The sequence below is a fragment of the Cupressus sempervirens genome, chromosome 8 (assembly GCF_028749045.1).
Source record: "Cupressus sempervirens isolate cs-2001-9-10 chromosome 8, ASM2874904v1, whole genome shotgun sequence".
NCBI classification, from domain to species: Eukaryota; Viridiplantae; Streptophyta; class Pinopsida; order Cupressales; family Cupressaceae; genus Cupressus; species Cupressus sempervirens.
In genome coordinates, this window is record NC_143125.1 from 441,424,996 (window position 1) to 441,448,080 (window position 23,085).

The following is a 23,085-nucleotide window of genomic DNA, read 5'->3' on the forward strand; positions in this document are numbered from 1 at the left end:
CAGGTACCCCTACAAAGAAGAACTCGGTTAGCAAAAGTTGCAGAGTTGGAAAGAAGAAAGAGTGCCACCAATACCTCACCATACACCCAAGTAGAACCATTATAACTCTCTTCTTCAGAAGATGAAGTGTAGCATTGGGTGAATGAGCAAAGGGCAAGAGGTGAGGATGTTTTCTCCATGACAGATTTTGATTTCATGCCCGTGGGTACAGAGTTGGTTGGAGATAAGATCAGAGACACCTCTATAGGTGAAATCCAATAGGAAGAAGAGATGCATATGTCACCAAAAACACAAGTTCTTGATCTCACTCCTCTATCTCCACCATAGATCACAGTGGTAGATAAGGGTTTAGTAACTCCCCCACCTTTTAGTTTAGAAGAGGAACAAGTTCAAAAGGAACAATCACCACAAGAGCAACTAGAGCCGAGGGCTATTGATGAAGCATCAAAAGAGGGACAAATGGTAGAATATGCACAACAACCTTCCCAGGATGCTGAGGAGCAAGTTACAGGATCTATAGAGACTGAGGGTATAGAAGGAGAGTCTTCACAATAGGAGACAACTCCAAGCAAGAGCGATAAAGGGAAGGAGGCATTTGAACACACCCCTTCATCATCAAGAGCCAGATCTATAGGAAAACATATCCCAAGATGGTTTTGAAAGGAGATAATGAGAAGTGCCAAGCATCAATTTTGTGCTTCAGAGGATGATATTTGTGATATTGCAGAGATCTTGAACAAACTTGAGTCTCCATTACATGATGCAACACTATTTGCATTTATCACTACCATACAAAACTAGGATTTTTTTGCCAAGTGGCCCTCCCTCTTGAAGGTATAGATGTAGAAGCCGTTAGCCTTGAGGATTATGAAGTGAAGGATGTTATGTTGGGAGGGCCTACATAGGATTCAGCCCGATAGATGATGACTATGGGAGTCAAAGAGGTTCTCAAGCACATGGAGTAGGATGAGATTGAACTATGAACTCTTCAAAGGAAAGTTGAGATCCTAAAGGGATATTTAGCCAAAGTTGTTGGTCCTCTTGATCCTGAACGCCCTGAGGAGGCTCTGAGTACCATTCTTAGAGAAGGTGAAGGTGTAGAACTCAATCCATTTTTGAAAGCTTGTCAGGAATGGTGAGACAACCTTGAGGATAGAGGTGTCACTATAATCATAGGAAGTTTGAAGTTGCTAAATGGTACACAAGAGAATGTTGATAAGATCGTGGCAATTTTGAGGTAGGACTTGAGTATCATGGATGAGGCATGGGCATGGAGCAAAGATTTGCAAACTCTACAAGCCATAAAAGGGAAAAGGTACCACATTTTGATTGATGTATATACCACAGAAGAGCTAGACATGATAGATGAATGGATAGAGAAGATAGTAGATGGAAATAAAGTGTTGGAAAAATTGCATGATGATATACATAGGCTCAAGGACCAAGCCTGAGAGAAAATTTTGGAAGCAGAAAAGTTGTATAGTGATGAATGCTTGGACATTTTTGAAGATGAAGAATGAGAGAAGATGTTGCTAGTTGAGGTAGTAGTGGAGAATTTCAAGAGGACTTTAGGGGAAGCATTCAGTGATGAAAATATCAAACAAGCCTTCAGGATGGAAGAAGCACTATTAGAATTGGACACCAAACTCAGAGATTTTGCAGAGACTCAAATTGAGGTGGACAACTATAGATAGAAGGTAAAGGATAAATATGAGGCTTTGGATCTTCTATATGTGGCCAAAATTACTAAGATGATAGAGAAATTCAAGGGCAAACATCCAAACATAGCTTTGGGATGAAGAAGAACAAAACCCAGATGCCAGAATTTCAATTTTAACACTTAGTAACATTTTGAGATTTTGACCCTATCAAGGTCTACAGGTTTGCAACTCCACATTTTCATGCAGGTCCATAGGTTTGCAGCTTCGCAATTCCACATTTTAGAGGTGCACCGATAGTTGATTACCAATTCCAAAAATAGCACTCACCATGCATCGGGAGCCCATTTTGATGGCAAGTTAATTCTAACACACGCTTAGTGAAGGGCCAAATTCTATTTTTGGCACCTCCATGCACTTCCACTTTGATTGATAGCTTCCTCTTACTTTCTCTCTCATGCTTTCATTGTTTTCGGCATGTAAAGGGCTCATGCATCCAATTAATGAATAAAATATGGATGGAGTCCCTCTAAGCACTAGTTAGAATTGTTAGTTTGTATATATTTAGTTTGTTTTAATGTTTTAAAAGCACTTTATTGCATGAAGACATCTCTCACTCTCAACACAAATTAAGAAGATGATTTCTTATAAATACCCCATTGTAAAATGTAACAAGGACCACCATTATTATGCAATAAAATTAAGCTTTTGGTGCTCGCATTTGGAGTGTAGTGATTCTTTCCTGAATGTGTCATTGTTTTATGAATTTTATTCATGAGATTGTGATTGAGCCAAAGGTTTATTGAGTTGTTTCTAGTTGTGTGATCTTTTGATTTTTGTGTTTGCTATAGATTTATGAATTTCGTTGACGTAATGAGCTTGAGAAGAGATCACCCAATTGTGTCTTCATAAATTTTTGTCTCGCATGAGTACACTTTTTGTGGCCTTGCAATATGATGAAAGGTGAAATATCATATGATTATTCAAGTTTCTCACCGATGATTGCACCAATGGATTCTAGGAAGTGTTGCTCCCGATTTCATTGGTTTCCTACCAATTTCTTCGAAAGTTTAATTTGCAGTGTGTTGTTTTCTATAGCTTATGTCCATTTAGGATTTCAATTTCAAGTTATTTGCTTTTAGTTTCATTATTTTCTTTGCTAACACCTTGTTAGAATAGGACCTCATATTAGCTGCATTGTTAGAGTTGTATTCATCAAAAAAATAGAAAATACAAAAATATTGTTCTCTTTGGTGTGTTATTTTGAGACAACGAACAAATTTACTTTGATTATGAGACAAAAGTGTTTTTAGAACCAGCAAAGGCCTCCTTGTGAACGCTAACATTTATCTTCTACTAAGCAGATTTTGGTATGTCACAAGACAAACACTAAACCTTGGAGCGGATCCTTAAAAAGATTTATTTTTCAAGAGAGAAATTACGCAATGGATTCCTACCGTTGACCTCATGCAAAAAAAACACCCAATAGGTAGGTGCCAGAAATGTCAGTGGGAAATGTGGGCCTCTGTAATTCACACACACTTCAACAAGATCATTATCTGAATGATAATCCCGAAATGAATATGGGATTGTTTATTTGAAATAACCCACAAGTCAATCTATTGCCTCCTAACTAGATTGATTTTGCTAGTCACTCTTAGGTTGAGAATCTAGCAACAAAACATCTAGAATGAAGGATTTTTTAAGCTATATGATATGTAAGATTGATCTATATGAGATGCAAATTAATCTAGAAATAAGAAGGAACGATTTAGTCTAGATGAATGCATGATTAATCTACTATGAAAGAGATAATATGGAAATAGTAACTAAGAATGCAAGAATAATTGAGTCAACAATTCAACATAAATTTGATATAATTCACTTACATCCTCTGAAAAGAGGAATTGTGAGTTTCTTTAATAGAATTCCATAATCAATCAATGGTCAAGATCAATTTTGATGAATGGTCGAGATTGGAAATGAGATTCAGTTATAATGGAAACTTCCTTGTGCAAATGAAGTTAATTGATTTCTTTTGAGTGGAATAAGGAGTTAACTAATTTAATTCCTTTTTTGATTTTAGCCAACTCAAAATTTTCAATTCTGAACTAAAGAGAGGATTTCGAGAATATATTTAATTTAATAAAGTTAAATATGACCTCATAAATGCATAATCTTAATTAATTGAATAATTAAAATGAGGATATATTCAATTTAAATACATTTAATTCCTTAAAGTGTATTTTAGTGAAAGGGGTAATATTTAATTTAATTAAAGTACTAGGACTCATAATTAAATTAAATTGATTAATAGGTTTACCTTTACTAATTCGATTAGACTTAGGAATTAAATAGAGTATGTAATTAATGCAGATTAGGGATTTTCTACATTTGACACTTAGCTCAAGTAGAGATTATTAGATTTTAGAATTGCCTAGCAAATAGGCCTTAATATTGATTAAATAGACTAGAATTGGTTTAGCAAGGCAATGTACCAATTTTGGGGTATTACAGGGCGTTCTAGACTTTTATAGGCCTAGGGTAGTGCACACCCTTTTGAGGTGCACACTTGTGCATGTGTGCAGGTGCACATCTCCAAAGGGAGATAGATGTGCACTTTTGTATCTAGCACACTTGACAACCTATGGAGGTGCGCATGTGCGCTAGGTGCACTAGTGCACACTTGGCACAAAATTCACCCTTTCTTCTCAAATTGCCTAGTTTTAACACCTACATTTTCTCAATCTAAGGACAAGGGTTGGACCCTGACTCCAAGGGGAGTACCAAAATCACTCAAGCTTTAGACGAGGGGTCTGGGAAAACAAAAAAATTACCAGGGGGTCCCCATTTCTAGAAGAAATGGGATGTGTGTTGTGAAACTACAACACATATTTATGCCCAACCAAATATTTCAAACCAACCCCAAGTGTTTATGAACATTGGATAACTTAACTTTGAAAATTTGTTAACAGTTAACAATATTTTTGTCAATATAGTATTCACAACTTTTAAAGTTTTAACTTCTTACCTATTCCACTACTGGAAAATTTCTAGGCTGCCTACAAACCTCAAGAGTTACTTCATCACAACTAGTGCAAGCATGATCCTTTTAAATTTCAAGTAGGCCTAGAAATTGCTATGTTGAAGGCTATGTAAATGTTGAAAATAATAATAGATTATGTGAGGTTTATCTAGCTCAAGGTTCATATATGTTTCATTTTTCTTGGATGAGTGAATGAATGATGTATTAGAATACTAAAGATTAAAAACTTGTAGGTACTGATGGCCAAAGCCCATTCATTGGAGGTGAAACTTGTAGCTCACTTTGAAGAATGCCTTCTTTTTGAACAACTAGAGGCTAATGGATTCATATCAAAGTGCCTCTAATTGTTTCAAACTCTTCCATTAGCCTCTACTTTTTTAGACCGAAGTTTCTCTTCAAAGTGTACTAGCAAGACATTTGAATCACCAAAGATTGCTATGTAAAAGAGTAGTTGCATCTATAGGAAAAGGACCCTACATAAAAAAAAGAATATGTAGTATTATCTCTCACAAATATACATTTCAAAACAAATGGTTTAAATTTGCAAAATTTCTAAGTTTATTGTGTCTAGAATTAGATAGCCACATTACATTATTACATGAATAATTTTCTAGAAAAGTGATTTGACTATGCCTCATTTGAATTTTTGAATATCTAACCTTGTTCCAATTAAATAGGTTGATGATGTAAAACACTCATCACCAACTAGCCTAGTTCTTTACTCTACTGGAGCCACAAATAATCTTTACATTGTTGTAGGTCATGTGGTTGCAATGTAAGTTCTTCAATGTTTATCAGCTTTCTACTATTTTTATTTGGTGGCTTAATCATATTCATTGTAAGATGCTTGTTATAAATGAAGATTGTAAAGTGTGTATGAGTAGTATTGAGATTTCAAGTCATTTTTTTGAAGACTATAATGTGAAAAGACTAAAAGTGATTGATGTGATTATGATAAAAATTAATTCTATACATTGAAATAATATACCAATAAACCTTTTAAACCTGGGCATAAGAAAAAAAATGTTGTGTGGAAGCTATGATGATTAACATTCTTCCATCTTTCTATAATACTATACATTATTGTCTTTTAGTAAATTGCATGATTTCTCAATTAATTGAAAGAGGAAAGAATCTAACGCTAGTTACATTTGTACACATTTTTGGATTTATCTCATTTTTAATGGACTATGCAACTTGAAGCATAATCAAATTATAAGTTTAATGTTTTCTTTATTCTTGTACTCTTAATATGCATCTTTTTTTTGTGGGCAGTTGAACACTTATTGGAGTGTTAGTTAATAGCTTTTATAGATAAGAGAGGGAAAAGTATTGCCTTGGAATTCCAACCAGTAAAATTACTTCATGAACAATTGAGATGAGTCTTGATTGTTTGATACACTTCTATTTCTTTCTTCACCTTGTAAATTAACTTCAAAATTGCATATAATCTTTATGTGTTACCCTCTAACTTCAATCTTTTTTTCTTATTTGTTAGGTTGTCTTACATAAATGGTTTGATCATGAGATGTTCAAATGACATCTATCCATAGGTCATTATATTTTACTTATATGGTACAAGTGCTACATAAGTTATTTTTCACTATTTTTTCTTTTGAAATCTTGTTTTGTGATGAGCTACAAATAAATTCCATTGACTAGAAATAATAGTTGTTTATGTATACTTAACTAAATGAAATTTAGTGCGACCTTATCTCTTTTTTTTTGTGGCATTTTAAAGTATTCCATTATGTTGTCATCTTGTGATTAGTTAGTTGTCAAAAGAGTGAAAGATATATTATATTTTATACTAGGGAACAAAGAAGACAACAATGTCAAAATAAATAATTTTCTAAGACATCTTTAAAAGCTCTAAGAGAAAGGGATGTCGACAAAGTAGTTGAAACCATATTATAAAACCATAGACTTTGTTTAAAGTTAAAGGATGAGAGAATAAAAAATGAACTTGATGAAATGATTGACATGATGACACACTTACTCGAAAAATGGACCATCAAGCAACCCAAAATCATCATCACTATCACAACATTAGTTGAACATAGTGGAGTTAATGATAACCATGAAGGAGAAAGAATTATCCAACACATGACAACCAATAGACCTATTCTACATCTAGTTCCATTTAGCTAGTGGTATATCAAACTTTTTTTTATAGAATTTCAAAAGATTATCTATGAAATTAATGCATGCTTTTTATATCAATAATTCAAATCACACTCAATTATTTTTTGTGAATGCAAAATATAGGCACCTTATGTACTACAAGTTCTCACATAATCATAGCTATGATAAGATCTAGAGTCCTATCACTCAACTGGGATGGGTGATTGGACCCTTGGTTCTCATTACTTTCTCCTTTGTCACTTTTTATACCTCTAGCTTACTCATAGATTATTATAGATCTCTTGATCAAGTTAAAGGAAAATGAAATTGCACTTACATGGATGTTGTTAAAGCTAATTTAGGTGTGTGAATAGAGTGTGTTGATGTTCAAACTGGTTTCAATTTTTAAAAATTTATTCTTATTTGTTCAGGTGATTCATCTGAAATCATACTATACTAATATAACTTCAGATAAACTATATAAACAAGTTAAAACTTAGAATGTGTTAATTAAGACTAAGTATAATGTGCTTTAAAAACCACTGACCATTTGAATTTTATGTCTTGAATCTTTGGAAGCACACAAATATGGATATGTGGCTTGAGATAGTATTCCAATCGACATGGAACTTCTATTGGCTATACAATCACGATAGCTAGCAACATGATGTAAGACTTTATTTTAAATCTTCAAACAAAATATATTCGTATGAGATTTTTTTAGATTGATCTATGACTCATTTTTTTTCTCTTTATTTATATTTATCATAGAGTTTGATCCAAAACATTTTATAAAAAATACTTACACCATTGTTGAACAATTGTAGGGCTATCAGGTGCTCCAATTGTTTCCATGACAATGGGAAGGAAGCTTCATGCAACTCTAACAACAACCTTTTTATGATTCTATTTGGAATAGCATATCTTGTTTTATTCAAGTTCCTAACTTTGACAAGCCCTAGTAGTTTTCTATATTTGTTGCACTCATTTCATTTAGTTATTCTTCAATTGGACTTGGCCTTGCTATTGTAAAAGTTGCAACTGTGCTTTCATTTAGTCTACCTTTGAAATATCAACTGAATTGTTTGAAAATGTGACCTCCATTATGAAATACACTACATAATCATAATATGATGTGAAATTATAGAAGGGAACTTCTATGGAACTCTTATAGGACCACCCATTGGTACACTCACTGCAGCCCAAAAATTTTGGGATGTCTTTAGAGCTCTAGGAAATATTGCTTTTTCATATTCATTATTATCTCTTTTGATTGAGATCTAAGTATGACTTCTCAAACTTCATTAAAATATTGCATTCATTTATGACTTCATTTTTTTTCATCTTTTATGAAGTCTCAATGTTGTGATATGGTGAAGGATACTGTAAAATCACCTCCAATAGAGAACCAAACAATGAAGAAATCCATGGAAATTGGAGTAAGTGAAACTACCATCTTCTACAAGTAATGTGGTTTACTTGGATATGCAGCTTTTGGGAATAATGCTCCAAGCAACTTCCTAACTAGGTTTGGCTTTTATGAGCCATTTTGGCTCATTGAGATTGCCAATGTATGCATTGTTGTTCATCTCATTGGAGCATATCAAGTATGCATGCTTCTCTTTTCCAAAACTATGTTTTTAATTTCTAGTTCTCATTATTTTTGAATGGTTCATAAATCAGTTAGGAGTTTTTTTTAAATTCTAATTCTCATTATTGCTCATTGGTTTATAAATTAATTATAAGTTAAATCTAATATCTATTTTTTGAAGTTGGAGAGTTTTACCAAAGAATGTGATTTATTTTTAATACCCTTTTAAAGACAACTTTAAAGAATGCTTGAGGTTTATAGTCTAATTGGATTTTGGTACTATGTTGAGGTAGGACATAAATGTGAGATCTTGTATTTATTGTTAAAATGCTTGTGACACCCTTCATAAGATTCTTTATAGAATATTTAGGATTGTAACTTAGTTTGAATTTGATATCATGTTGAGTTTTTCATGGACTAACTATGATTCGATCTAGGACTTTCTATTTATTTCCAAAGTTTTCTCGGGTGTTTGGTATTCTAACTTGACTCTAATAATATGTTGGACTTTCTATGAACTAACTGGGACTCAATCTATGACCATCCATTTATTTTTTCCCTTTTTTCTTAACCAAGGGGGTATCTCCCCTACCCATGTAGTTAATCATAACCATGAAGGAGAAAGAACTATCCAACACATGATAACCACTATACCTATTCTACACCTAGTTACACATAGCTAGTGGAATATCAAGCAATTTTATTTTTTTTAAATACTTAATAGTCATCAAAATTTTGACAAGCATTATTATTGTAGGCATAGAATCCTTGTCAAAACAACTATTTTTTGATGCCCACTGTGGTCCAAATTTTTATGCCATTTGGTAGAAATTTTGATGATGATTATTGTCAAGGACATAGCATCCTTGTCAAATTAAGTCTTTTTCAATACCTTGTTTTGCAAAAATATGACCTATTTACTAATGAAAAGATGTATTAAAAAAAGATACACAATGATTTTTGTCTAAGCTTTGACCCAAAATCTATGAGAAAGACTTTGGTCAAAATTTTGACCAAAGGAGAAACATTGACCAATCAAAATTTGAGTCAAATTTTAGTAGTGAAACTACTTACATAGAGTAGCATAACATTAGATCCTACTTGCTTCTCTTCCTCCTAACCATGTAAGGGATCCATTTTGTTGTCCCAAACTAGTACTGAGAGGGGGGTGAATCAGTACAAGCTTTCCAACCAAACTATTGAGCTATTGTATTGAATATCCTAAATACCAATTGCTTTACCAATAGCACAATTATAAAAGTAGTAAGTTAAAAACATGTAATCTCACACAAAAATTTATACATTTATTACACATAGATTTTTGTATGTGGAAACACTCAATTAGAGGGCAAGAACCATGGTGGGAGTAATGTAACCACTATCCTTTTACTATAGATAAAAGGTTACCCAATGAGAGGCTATGGTTGTTCTTTCTATAAACACATCCATTTATGAATAATGGTAAACTTTGAGGATTTACAATACTAATTTTAGGAGGTACATGGGCAGAGGATTTACAAAATGCTTGCTAATGAAGCATGCTTGGTTAATAGATTACAAATTTGTTTCTATGGTAAGAAAGAAATATAAGGGGGTGCAAGTACAGTCCCTATATATTTTCCCATTTATCATGGAAAAATGGACAACGAAGAAGTTACTTTGAAGTAGAAGACATGGAGGAAGAGAAAAAGATAAAATTTTCTAAAGTGAGGTTAAGGGCTACTGCTCTAACTTGGTGAAATAGTGTGCCGATGGAAAGACTAGAAAGAGGAATGGCTAAGAATCACTACATGGGGTAGGATGACGGCCATCATGAAGAAACAATTTCTTCCTTCTAATTTTCCTATTCAAATTAAAAGGTTGAGACAGAATCTAAAGCAAAAGGAGATACTTTATGTCCTATACTGAGCAATTTCACAAGCTTAGTATTAGAGGAGGATTGAAGGATGAAGATGAGAAGGTTGCAAAGCATCTTAATGGCTTAAGATACAACCTACAAGGTAAGATAGGGTTGAGTGTGCCTAAGGGCAGAGGAAAGAGTGAAAAGAAAACAAGAGAGACAAGGTAGTAATGGTGGAGGTGGCACAAACAGATGTAAGGGCAGACCTACCCAAGAGAATTAGAGTCAAGGTGAAAAGACAAAGCCAAGGAAACAAATTTAGAGCAAAGAGGAGGATATAGAGGTGTTGGTAGATTTGGAGTAGGTAGAGGATCTACTGTCTTTATAGGAAGATGCTTAATATGTAATGAGGTAGGACAGCTGTCTTTTAGGTGTCCAAAGAACAAGAACAGTGAGACAAGAGTGTACTTAGCTGAAGAAGAGGTAGGAAGAAGCAAAGATTGGGAATGCAGATCCAATCATGGAAGGTAATTTCCTCATGGTTAAAAAGGGTCCATTTCAGAAATCAATACAACTAAAGATATATAGCTATCTTTGGGACACAATGTAAGAGCCAAGGTAAGATGTGTAAATTAATTATTGATACAGGGTCACATGATAACCTAGTGTCATATGAAATGATTAATAAGTTGCATTTGAAGAGGACTCCTCATAATAAACCTTATAGGGCAACACAGGTCGGTAAAAAGGAAAATCTTTTGGTTCGATAGCAAGCCTATGTTGGATTTTCTCTTGGGGATTACCATGATAGGGTGTTGTGTGACATTGTGCCAATGACAAGTTGCCATATCATTTCGAGAGACCTTAGCAATACCTAAGGAGAACTTTGCATAATGCATACACTAACTCTTTCATTGTTGATAAATATGGTAAGAAGTTTGTGTTAACTCCTTTACAAGATGACAAGTTGGTTAATTCAAGAATTGTGTGCTGTGGAGGAAAGAAATACATGTATTTGCAGGGTAAGGGCCAGGTGTGAGTACATATCATTGAGCAACAACAAACTAATTGTATGGACCATTTTAAGGAACAATCAGATATGCAGTACCAAGTGTACACAACAAAGTGATGGTGGGGAGCATTAAGTGCCCAACTAATAAGTAGGTGCAAAAGAAGAGATGGTATGACAACAAAGGACACATGGAGGAGTCATTTGGACCTTGAAAAGAAAGAGAAAGTGGTCCAGCAATAGACCAAAGATGATTGTACAAAATAGAGAATTGAGCATGCATTTTTCCTAATGATTGTTCTGAATTGAAAGAAGGTTGTAGGTGGAAAGAAAACTCATCTCTTGAGTTCTTATTGCAACAGAATCCCAATAGGAAGATAAGTAACAGAGAGCCTTCAAGAAGGATGCATGGTGTGAAGGCAAGGCCCCTTTTCTCTTGGGACAAGAGAATTTTCATGGGGAGAGTATGGTGCAGGAGCACCTGGCAGAGAAATGAACCCTATAAGGTCAACAAGGCATAGGAAGGGTGTACAAGGGTCTATAAGACAAAATTATAATGTGTTAAAGACAATCATGGCATTTCAATATAATGACAAATGTAAAGGAATGTAAATCCTAGTGGTCCTTATAAGGACCATAGGATCAAAACATGTAATATCAGCGCAATACATGCCCAATGAGTCCAAGGGATGTCATAAGTCATGAATGATGTAAAAGGACCCACAATGAGGTCCTTGCGTCAATTTTGTGATCTTAGGAAGGCATTTATTAAGGTTTACAAATTTGAATTTTTGAATTGCAATAGCTAGTTAGCTTTGGGTGGGTACTTGGATGTTTGATTTGTTTTGATTGTACCTTTCATCAGAGAAGGGTTGCAAGAGCATTGTAGCACCTATTTAAAGCCAAGGAAGGCAAAATAAAGGTGTGTAACTAGCGTAAGATTGGCAAAAATATTAAATCCCAATTTCTGCAATTTATGGTTCATTTTCCTTTCATTTAATTGTTCTTAAGACTGCAACTTCATTCTGATCTACTAAACCCATTCTACTTGCTTTGGCAAGGCGCTCATGCATTATTGGATTCACTTTGAAATCCAAACCAATCTAATTTACACGACATTTCCTGATCATGTTGTCCCAGTGTTAGGAAAAGAGCAATAGTTTGAGAGTCTAATGTGATCACACCCACTCTACTTTGTGTTTGATTACTATTTCTTGTAGAATGGGTCCTCAATAATGTATAATATGTTCTAAAAACAAAATCAATTGCAGGGATGGAGTATTGAAGGGTGATCATCAGACAGATGACTGAATTGCCTTGGAAAAGGGCATGAAAAGTAGGTACAATAATGGGTCTGAGAAAGTGCCTTAAGGAGGGTGGTTTTTTAAGGTAGAAGGTGTTTGGGCATGTCCAAGACAGGTTGAGGAGACTTTGATTTAGACTTAAAAAGGAGTTTTGATGGGGTTTATAGAAAGCCCTAGCTATAGAGCCTATTTGGTGAGGCTCTAGTAGAAACCCTATTGAATGAGTAGATCTCATAGAAATAATGTCATAATTCTTAGTTTGGTAACACATGGAGATGTGAGGGTGAGTTTGGGATTTAGATTCTAAGTTTTAAGACTAGTTGCTCTGTAAAAGTGGCCTAATTAGGCCTTAAACAACAGTAAATTCTTTAGATAGTGAGATTGGTCCAAAGGAGTGGCACTTGGCCTTCAAGTATGTTAAATAACTCCAAAAAGGGTATCTGAAAAGTAGATTAGTTTGTTTAGCATTTTGAGAAAAATTGGAGAAAAGATCAGATAACAGCTCTTGCAGGGCTGCTAAGATAATTTCGCAACCAGTCAATTTGTACCCCTGCAAAAGGGCGATTTGATTCAAATTGTGGATAGTTGAAGGGGTTTGTTAAGCCTAGAGGAGTTGGGAGGAATTTGGAGTGTGGAATCCTTGGTTGGAACTATTATAGAGGCCTATCCAAGGGTTGGAGATGAGTTGATTGTGTGACTGTTTTAGCAGTTTGGGGTGTGAAATGATCAGAGGGTTTATACCTTTACATCAGCTGTCTCTTGTTCTTTTATTCTTTTAAGTCAAATGTCCTTTTTCTACTTGAGAGAGAAATAAAGCCCCTTTTAAATATAAAGTGACTTATATATGTGTCTTAATTTAATAGTCACTTTATTAAATAACTAATAAATATTTTGGCATTCAAAAAAATAACCAATCGAACTCGGAGCATGTGTGATAGATTGTTGGAAAGATCTCAGCAATCTGCTCCAAGTCCAATACTGAAATGCCAAAAAAAGAGAACCCTGTTGACTTACTACAAATAGTAAGTATCCGAGAAACCTCACTAAACCACTCTCAGTGGCCTGAATTTGAATGCACCTATAATGTCCCCTGGTGGACTTTACTTTGATATATCCCTATTAAGCTACTTGCAGACTTATTCCGTATATACTCTCCATTTTTTCCATTGTCCCCTACCCCTTTCCTCAAAGTTGATATTATATATAGTTTTATTCTCAAAAGTCACGCCTTTTCATAATTAATAATGCCTTGTTAATAATCAAATTATATTTATATTAAAAATATATTAACAAAATATATTATATATATTAAATATATTTCTATAATTAATTCTTTAAAAAAATATTACTATAATATTTTCACTTACATATTATGACTATTAACTTAAATATTTAATTATCAATATCTTCTAAGATTATAATGTGATCATAAATTTATTAATATTATTTTATGTATTTATTTATACCCTATTTTTGACAAGGATATCACAATCCTCCCCTCTCAAATAATTGTTTATACATAGTTTTTCTTGTAGAACCATCATACAAAGCATATAATTAGATGCAAGAGAAATTTAGTATGAATCAAAATGCATGAAAACACAAAGTATACACGAAATAGACATATGAATGCATGAAAACACGAAGCAGACACATGAATGCCTGAAAACACAAAGCAAACATGATGCAAACACATAATACATGCATTCTTGATTAATGGCTTGCAGTTCACTAGAATCAAGAAGATGATTTGCAAATTTGATCATTAGTATATATGTGTATGTATAATTCTCAAGAAAATGTGAGTCAAGATAATTTATTCCAAGTCAACCTGATACTTCCACATGAGATGGCTTACTTAGCGGGATTCTTGTTTTGTACTTATTATCATTCTTTAGTCGAGAAGAACACTTAGGATGTAAAAAAATTGCTTAGGTGCCAAACTCAATAGTCTTCCTCAAGGTTTTTGTGGATCCAAGCCCAGAATCCCATCTTGGAATGAACTCAAGGCAGCTTAATCCCATCTTGGTTGGACCTCAAGGAAATTATAGGGACGCTGATCCTACCCATCTTGGAATAACCGGTTGGTTGGATTTACACTAGCCTAAAAAGATTGATGAGATACCATAGGTTGCTTTGACATCAAACTCAACGGTCTTCCTCAAGGTTTCTGTGGATCCAAGCCCTTAATCCCATCTTGGAGTAACCTCAAGGCAACTTGATCCCATCTTGGTCAATACTCAAGGCATCGTACAAGGATGTTGATCCTTACCTGTCTCAAAATAACCCGTTGGATGGATTGAAGTAGACTTTCTGTGTACACTGTCCCTATCCATTTCTCTGGTTATAATGGTCATGAACATGGTGCTATTGAAAAACATGGAGGATAGATGATATTGAGGGTACTTACCTTAGTGAAACACAAATCTAATGTGTTAAAAGAATGTTCATTGTATTGTTGTATAAGTAGTTGTGTCTCTATTTGGTTTATCAACATAAGACTGTGAAGGCAATAGAATACACACACACACACATACATATGTATGTATGTATATATCTATGTATGTATGTATGTATATATCTATCTATGTATGTGTGTGTATATATATATATATATATAGTATAATAATACTCCTAATGGATCCCTTATTGTAATGATCCTTTTTATTATCCTTGACTTTGCTAGACTACTTGCATTTCTTTTTTTGAATGCACTTTCTTTCCTTGCGCACTTTACTCCTTCCCTCCCACTGTACGGGGGATTTTAAACCAAGTTTAAGAAACTTATTTTTACTCCACACATCAGATGGTTTAAGATAATTTATTAATTGTTTTTTTCTTTCCCTTGATTGATTGATCTTTTGCAATCAAGTTCGTGTCATGGACATCGAAACTTGATAACAATAGTCGTAAATAGAAGATACATCGGTAAACAAACAAATGGCTTTCAATATTTTAATTATGTGTGTCTCTGATTGATAGCATAGGACCATATCCAACTTTGATTTAAAAGTTCTTTCATGTTTATTCTTATTTATTTCCTTCGATCGTGTGCAAATAAGTCCCTTATTATTTTATTATTTTCCTTTTCGTACGTCTTTCTCTTATCTTTTTTTTTCTCCGTATGGCACTTAGTATGCATAATTCATTCGTGACTTCAATTTTTATTTGGATAATTCTCCCAGCGATCAGTTTCGGGCTCCAAAACCCTATTACGGCTCTCTTAGAGGATTGCATAGCCTTGGACAATTTTTTTCAAGCAGCTACAATCAATCAACCACCTCTAGATAATAGTTTCAAGTTTTGCAAGGTCTGTATAATCTTAGAGCAAATAACCATATTCAGTCATGAGATGTCTTTCTATGCGAACTCACAATTCAAATTAAAAGCCAATCAATTCTTTGTCTCAAAATTATTATTTTTTGCAAGGAATATGTCATGTGCTAACATATTCGAACAAATACTATAGTCCAAGCTTATACTTCTCCGCCGAATATTTGTTTTGAACTTTAATTACATTGTGCATGGCTCCATAATATTTAATTCGCTCTAATATTTCTTTCGTCGATTATAGTAAAATATGTTGGAATATAGATTCTTCAGACTTTGATGTGACCAATATTATTTCATATGCTATTTGAGAACTTCATTCAACTATTTCTCTGATGAAATATTTTCTTAATTACATTGATAATGACTTTTTTTCTCTTTTGTTAAGCCCCAATATAGTCAGCTCCAAAAAAAACTTTCACAACCATGACCTATCAAGAGTTTGCTTCACACAATTAGTTGTTTATTCATTGCACCATTTAATATTCAGAAATATTAAATACTATTCAAATTTATCTCAAGCCAAAGGTATTTTGCAAAACTTAAAATAGTAGAAGTTTATGCTTATTTCCCAAATATGATTATTAATTACTTCAATTCTCCAAATTGATAACCATTCAGGCTAGTAGTATACACTTCTCTAATACCATTTGTAATGTCCCCTGGTGGGACTTAAACATTTCCCCATTAAGCTATTTGCAGACTTATTTCATGTATACTCTTCATATTTCCCATTTCCCACTGCCCCTTTCATCAAAGTTAATATTATGCATTGTTTTATTCTTAAAAATTGTGCCTTTTCATAATTGATAATACCTAGTTAATAATTATATTATATAGATAATATAATTATAATAATATATTAAAAAGATATATAAATCAAATACATTTCTTATTATTAATATAATGGTTTTTTTAACACATTAACATAATATTTTCACTTATATATTATGACTATCAATTTAAATATTAAATTATCAATATCTTGATATAACATAATGTGATCATAACTTTATTAATATTATTTAATTTATTTACTTATACCCTATTTTGATGGGGATATCACAGTGCCTAGGCCTAATCTCACACTAATCCCTCTTAAGGGACCATGGCGAAAGAGGGCTAACGACACATCAAGAAAAAATTGCTAGAAAAAGGGGGGCATTACAGTCCTCCCTTCACAGAGATTGCTCGCCCTCAAGCAATATGTATCTGCATTTTGTGAACAAAATGCTTGGATACCATATCAACCTCAAGGAAGTTGCTCCACCAGGCCATTGTGCTACTCTAATACAAACGACATGTTCAAAATTGTGAAGCCACTCATCAACCCCCAACAATAATGCATCAATTATACTAATACCAGGATCCCAAACTCTCATGTTGTCACAACCAACAGATATGAGGAGATAGAAATGTCTCAAGGAGCTATCAACACTGGACAACTCTCCATTTGTGAGTGATCTCTTGTGGAAATGTATACCATGATGAAAGTGTTGTCATTGATGTCAAAGGGCTCATGAACATGAACAAACTTATAAGTATCAAAGTAAAAGGCATGAGAAAGAAATCATCATCAAAGCATATAAGAAATTGATTAAAGGACAACATAAGCATTACTATATACTATATTTAAAGGTGTGATACTAATATGGAAGAGATTAATGACCAATAATTATTGAAGCAGAATCAGACATCACCAAAGAGATATATATAAAGCAATTATAATAAATACACACTACATATACGGTAGTATGAGAAATTGCCATAGCAATCAACAGTATGAAAGACATACGTGTCAACCATCCATTCTACACAGGTGACGTTGAAAGATGAAACAAATTATGCATATACATATCCTGATATTAAAGAATACATGTAGTATAAGAACTACATAACAACAATGAAAATATATGAAGCCAAGGCATCATGATGAATATAAATAGGAAGATTTAATAAACCATCCATGGTATGCAGTGGCCAGTGATATATATTCCCACATCACTCAACATGGTGTATACAAAACAAAACAAACCAGTGCAGTAAGCGTACACAACGATAAAATTCTATCAAGCAGCAACCATGTAGACTTTGTTATGACTTGACTAAACAAAGAATGCAAAATTACAATATAAAAAAGAAAGACCACATCAGTATATAAAGAATCATTAACACTAAAATAAAGACATTGTGCATTGAAAAGAATACCAGTCCATGCATATTGTAATAACCCGTTAGTGAAATCAATAACAATTATCATTTAACTATTAATCAAATGTAATACAACATTAAAATAGACTAAAGTCTTTATTTGACTCTAATAAAAAAGTAATGATAATTAATTAAAATACCATCGACTCTTTAATAAAATATGATAATAAAATAATAATAAGAATCATTTACTGCGATAAATAAATCAAGTTAAGCAATCTAATCAATGACCAAAAGAAAAAGCACGACCCTTCACGAGAGATTCATAATGCATATAAATCCACAGAAAAGAGGACGAAGTCAAGACAAGAAAAAAGAGGATCAGGCATCGATAGATATCTTCAAGAAAATTATTGGGAACTTCAAGAAAATTACGAAGTAGGCAGGATCCAATTCACAAAACACAAACGTTGCCCCAGGAAATAGCAAAGAAATGAAGATAGCTATCCTTGCTAATAGTGGAATACGATAAAACTAGGAATCGTTGAAGTTTGATTTCACAAGTTGAGACAGTAGACAGTTAGGGGTCTGAACAACGAAGGGAGAAATGGAAAATTCGTGACGGATTTGAGAAGGCAAAGAATGCACTAGACACTTGGGAGTCAATATGCAAAGAAAGAAGTAACTATAAATAAGTACGATTCATGACATCACGCTAAACAGTAGTCGCTAAAGATACAATCAGTATTGAAATCACTGGTAGTAGTGACTATCACTATCAAGTCAACGCCAATATTAAAGCCCATTAGTGTCCAGGGATATATGTCTCAATCAATTAAAAAAAAAAAACTCTCTCATCTGTATCAAGTCTTGAAGACAATTACAAAAATGAGAGTTGTTCAAACTTGACAGTAATTATTAAAGCACCATATAGACAAGAGATAATCCATACTTATTTTTAATCAACATAGAAGAAATTGAATTCAAATTTAGATTGTCCTATTAGTTCATTCACTAAGTACCAAAGATAAAAAGGTTACTAGGAAACTTTAGTCAACAGGAAGATTAAGCAAGGGGAAATTTTGTTGATAGGAAAGCAATATAATTCCTTTGAATTTAGGTAGAGGTCTAAGGACATTTGAAGGGCTTCAAAAGTAACACTCTTTAGAGAAGACTAATTGAAACAAGGCAAGGACTAAAAACCTTGAAGGTCAATATATATTGTAGTTTAAGACATATGCATATGAAAAGACTGGCTATATCTATCCACGAGGCCTAGAACGAGGAAGATATGTTCTAGGAAGGATGGATAGATCTAGCACCGACTATCCATAAGGACTTGAGGAGGAAGGAGCATTATGGAAAGAAGGTTCTTAAGGAAAAGTTGCTCCTTTCAACTAAGAGCCTCAAGAAGCCTACCCAAAGACCTTCCCACAAGCTCTCTACTCAAGAAGGGAATTAGATGGGAATTAGGTTCCATAAATGTTTCCAAGTTTATTTTGTTTAGTAGCAATTTTATGCATATCTTTCCTATTTGAATGCTAACATACTTGTAGGTTCATAAGCTCAAGGATTCACAAGATAACCAAGGAGACAAGGGACATTAAACATATAAAACATTCACAAGGGTCGAAATATATACAATAGCTTTGATAATGATTAAATATAGCGAGCAACAATAAGAAGCATATCTATTAGTTTACAAGAAACATGCAAAATGACATGTATCATGTTGGTTAAATAAATGTGACAAGTAGTAAGCAAAGTAGGAACAAGCAACATTTTCGAAATGTAGAGTTTCTTTCTATTGGCATGGTCAATAATGAAAGTATTCAACAACCAAGTTCCATCAGTGTGAAGGCGGCGGTGGTCAACAAACCCACGTCAAAGGCAAATCATAGCAACTTATTTAAAATGAAGGACAAATAGAACATGTCAGTGTCAGGAATGAATGAGACATAACAGAAATAATGTTACATGCCATACCATATATTATGTCATCCTTTCATCATGTATTAGAGATGCTTGATCAATGAAGTCTTGACCAAATATGTGAACTATTCCAAAGGATCCATCATGGAAAATCTAAAGTGGAGAGTAAATGGTAATGGGTTTAATTTATTATTTTTGTGAAACACGTAAAACAATAATCCCACAAAGGAGTATTTAGAAGGTTGTGATGAATTGGACAAACTTACAAGTTGAACAAGGTGAGCAGGTATAGGACACTCAAATGGCTCGTAATGAGAATGAAAAAGAACAGGAAGTGAGGGAAACCTTGCGAGCTATTAGAGATGGGCAGGATAATACTGCTACTACACTTCAGCAGCTTACAAGTGCTATGCAACAGATAGCTTTTCCTCACATGATAGCACTGAGTCATTACAATGGCAGTGGTAGTGTGGCAGGATCACCCCGAGCTACTAGGGCCCCCACACAGAACACTGATAGGCCTTTGATGCTCATTCTTAATGCAGAGGAAGAGGCAACACTACCCATGACACTAGGTTTACCGTTGGATAATGTTATGGTTATGTATGATGAATGGGATTTGTTCCCTGATTAGAACAAAGAGAATGACTTTTGTTCAATACAAGAATCATAAAAGGGAGACAGAGAGACCACAACATGACAAGAGACCTAGAGCACATAATAGGAACTTGAAGCACACCATGAACAAATTATCTCTCCTCTTTTTTGATGGCAGCAATAAGACATCCACGAGAGCTTGGATTCACAAGCTCGACACCTACCTAACACAAGCCAATATCATAGACACAAGCCATTAGATTCGTCACAATGCATTTAGAGGGAGTAGCATATGATTGGTGGAAACATGGGTTGGTCACCCAAGATCATGGTCTCATTACGTCTTACGAGACTTTCATTTCTAAGTTGATCACCTGCATTGACAGGAAGGACATTGAGGCCTATTACAAGGATTTGGTGCAATTACGACAAGGTGGATCTCTAGATGACTTCATTGATGAGTTTCAACAAATTTCTGTGATGGTCCTGGATGTCAGAATAGCGTAAGGTAATGTTGTTTACTGAGGGTTTACAGGGCAAATGTAAAGGTTTGGTTAAGGTCCTTAAACCAAACGCTTTGGATGATGCTATTAAGATCGCACACAATCTAGACTCACCTTCTTCAATACTGCAATCTCCTAAGAAACCTTATTAGTAGTCTACTTTGTTCCAAAACAACAAGAACCAGCATAAGGCTACCCCTCCCAAGTTGGATTTTGAGACACAAAATGAACTCGAGAGTAAGAAGCTATGCTTCACTTGCAATGAGCCATGGACACTAGATCATAGATGCCTTGACAAAGGCAAAATACATTATGTCAAGCTACTCTCAGAGGAGGAGGATGAGAAGCAGGAGAACAACAATGTTGATGGTAGATATGAGGAAGAAAGTGAGCAATGGCCACCTAGAGAGAAAAAGAAGGAATCCACTTAGGGACAATCTCCTATAATAGCTTCCCTTTCTAGTGATCCCACAAGACATCCCTTTCATTTGAAGGGAGTAGTTAGAAGACAACGTATTGTGTGTTTTTTAGATACATGTGCATCACATAATTTCATAAGCACAAGCTGGGTTACAAAGAAAAAATCACAGATTGATGACATACCCGAGTTCGAGGTTAGAGTGGCAGGAGGTGAGAGATTGAAGTGCATAGTGAAAGTGTCAAGACTTTCAATTCACTTTGATTACTTTGTTCTTGAGGTAGATTTTTATGTGGTCACTCTGGATGGATTAGAGCCATGTTGGCAAGATAGTGGTTGCAAACTATTGGCAGGTACACAGTTAATCATGATAAGATGCAGCTGAAATTCTTACAGGATGGTTGATAGGTGATCCTCAAGGCTATGCTAGAGGGTGAACCCAAAATTATTTCAGCCCACAGGATGGAGGCTATTATGAGTCATGATGACATGGAGTGGACAACACACTATTTCATTTCCTCTAAGGCTACCTTAGACTCACAACAGCAAGTTCATATTGACATTCAACCAGTGCTTGATAAGAACAAGAGGGTTTGTGAGGACATACCTTTGGGCGTTCCCCCTAATAGAGGGTTTGAGCATATCATTGAGTTAGAGGAGGGTGCCAACCCTATCATCACTACACCTTATTGTCATCCCAGGCACTATAAAGAGGAGATCAAAAGGATGATTAAGGAACTCTTAGACATAAGACACATCAGACCTAACTCTAGTCCCTTTGCTTCTTCAGTCATTTTGGTGAAGAAGGATGAAACTCTTGGCATATGTATCAATTACCATGCTCTCAACAAGAGGACCGTCAAGAATAGAAACTCTATTCCTTGCATTGATGAGTTACTAGATGAACCACATGGGTGAATTTTTTTCCGAAGATAGACCTCAGCTCTGGATACCATCAGATATGGATTCGCGAGGAGGATGCGCATAAGATAGCTTTCCAATGTCACTATGGGCACTATGAGTTATTAGTTATGCCATTTGGACTCACTAATGTGTCGGCTACATTTCAGTGATGTATGAACCATATTTTTAGAAGACAATTGTGAAAGAGTGTGTTAGTATTTTTTGATGATATCCTAGTTTTCAGTGGAACTTGGGAGGAGCACCTACAACACCTCAATGAGGTACTTAGTATTATGGAGGAGCACTCATTGTTTTTGAAGGAATCAAAGTGCGAGTTCGGATTGACCAAATAAAATTGCCTAGCTAGAGGAAGAAAATCGCAGCCCTAGGAGGAAAAATCAGACCCCAAAAAATCACCCAATTTTGCAAAAAAAATCGGACCTTCTCCTCCAAAATCACCTCAGGCAGAAATCACCCAACCAAGGAGGAAGAAAATTGCTCAACCAAGAAAGAGGTGGAAAGAATGAGGAAATAAGAGTGGGGGAAGTCCCTTCTTATATCCTCCAGTTGATCTCCAGAGTGAGCTGACTTGCCTAGAGGGAAACAAAATTAAGTTAAACCTCTAAAGATGGCCTAGTTTTAAATAAAACGTGAAAATAACTAAGCCCCATAGTGAAAT

At 34.5% G+C, this 23,085-nt stretch overlaps 1 pseudogene; it reads left to right on the plus strand.

Annotated features, from left to right (window-relative positions):
* Window positions 1-7,492: 7,492 nt before the first annotated feature.
* Window positions 7,493-20,619, plus strand: LOC149543107 (amino acid permease 2-like; annotated as a pseudogene).
* Window positions 20,620-23,085: the final 2,466 nt, after the last annotated feature.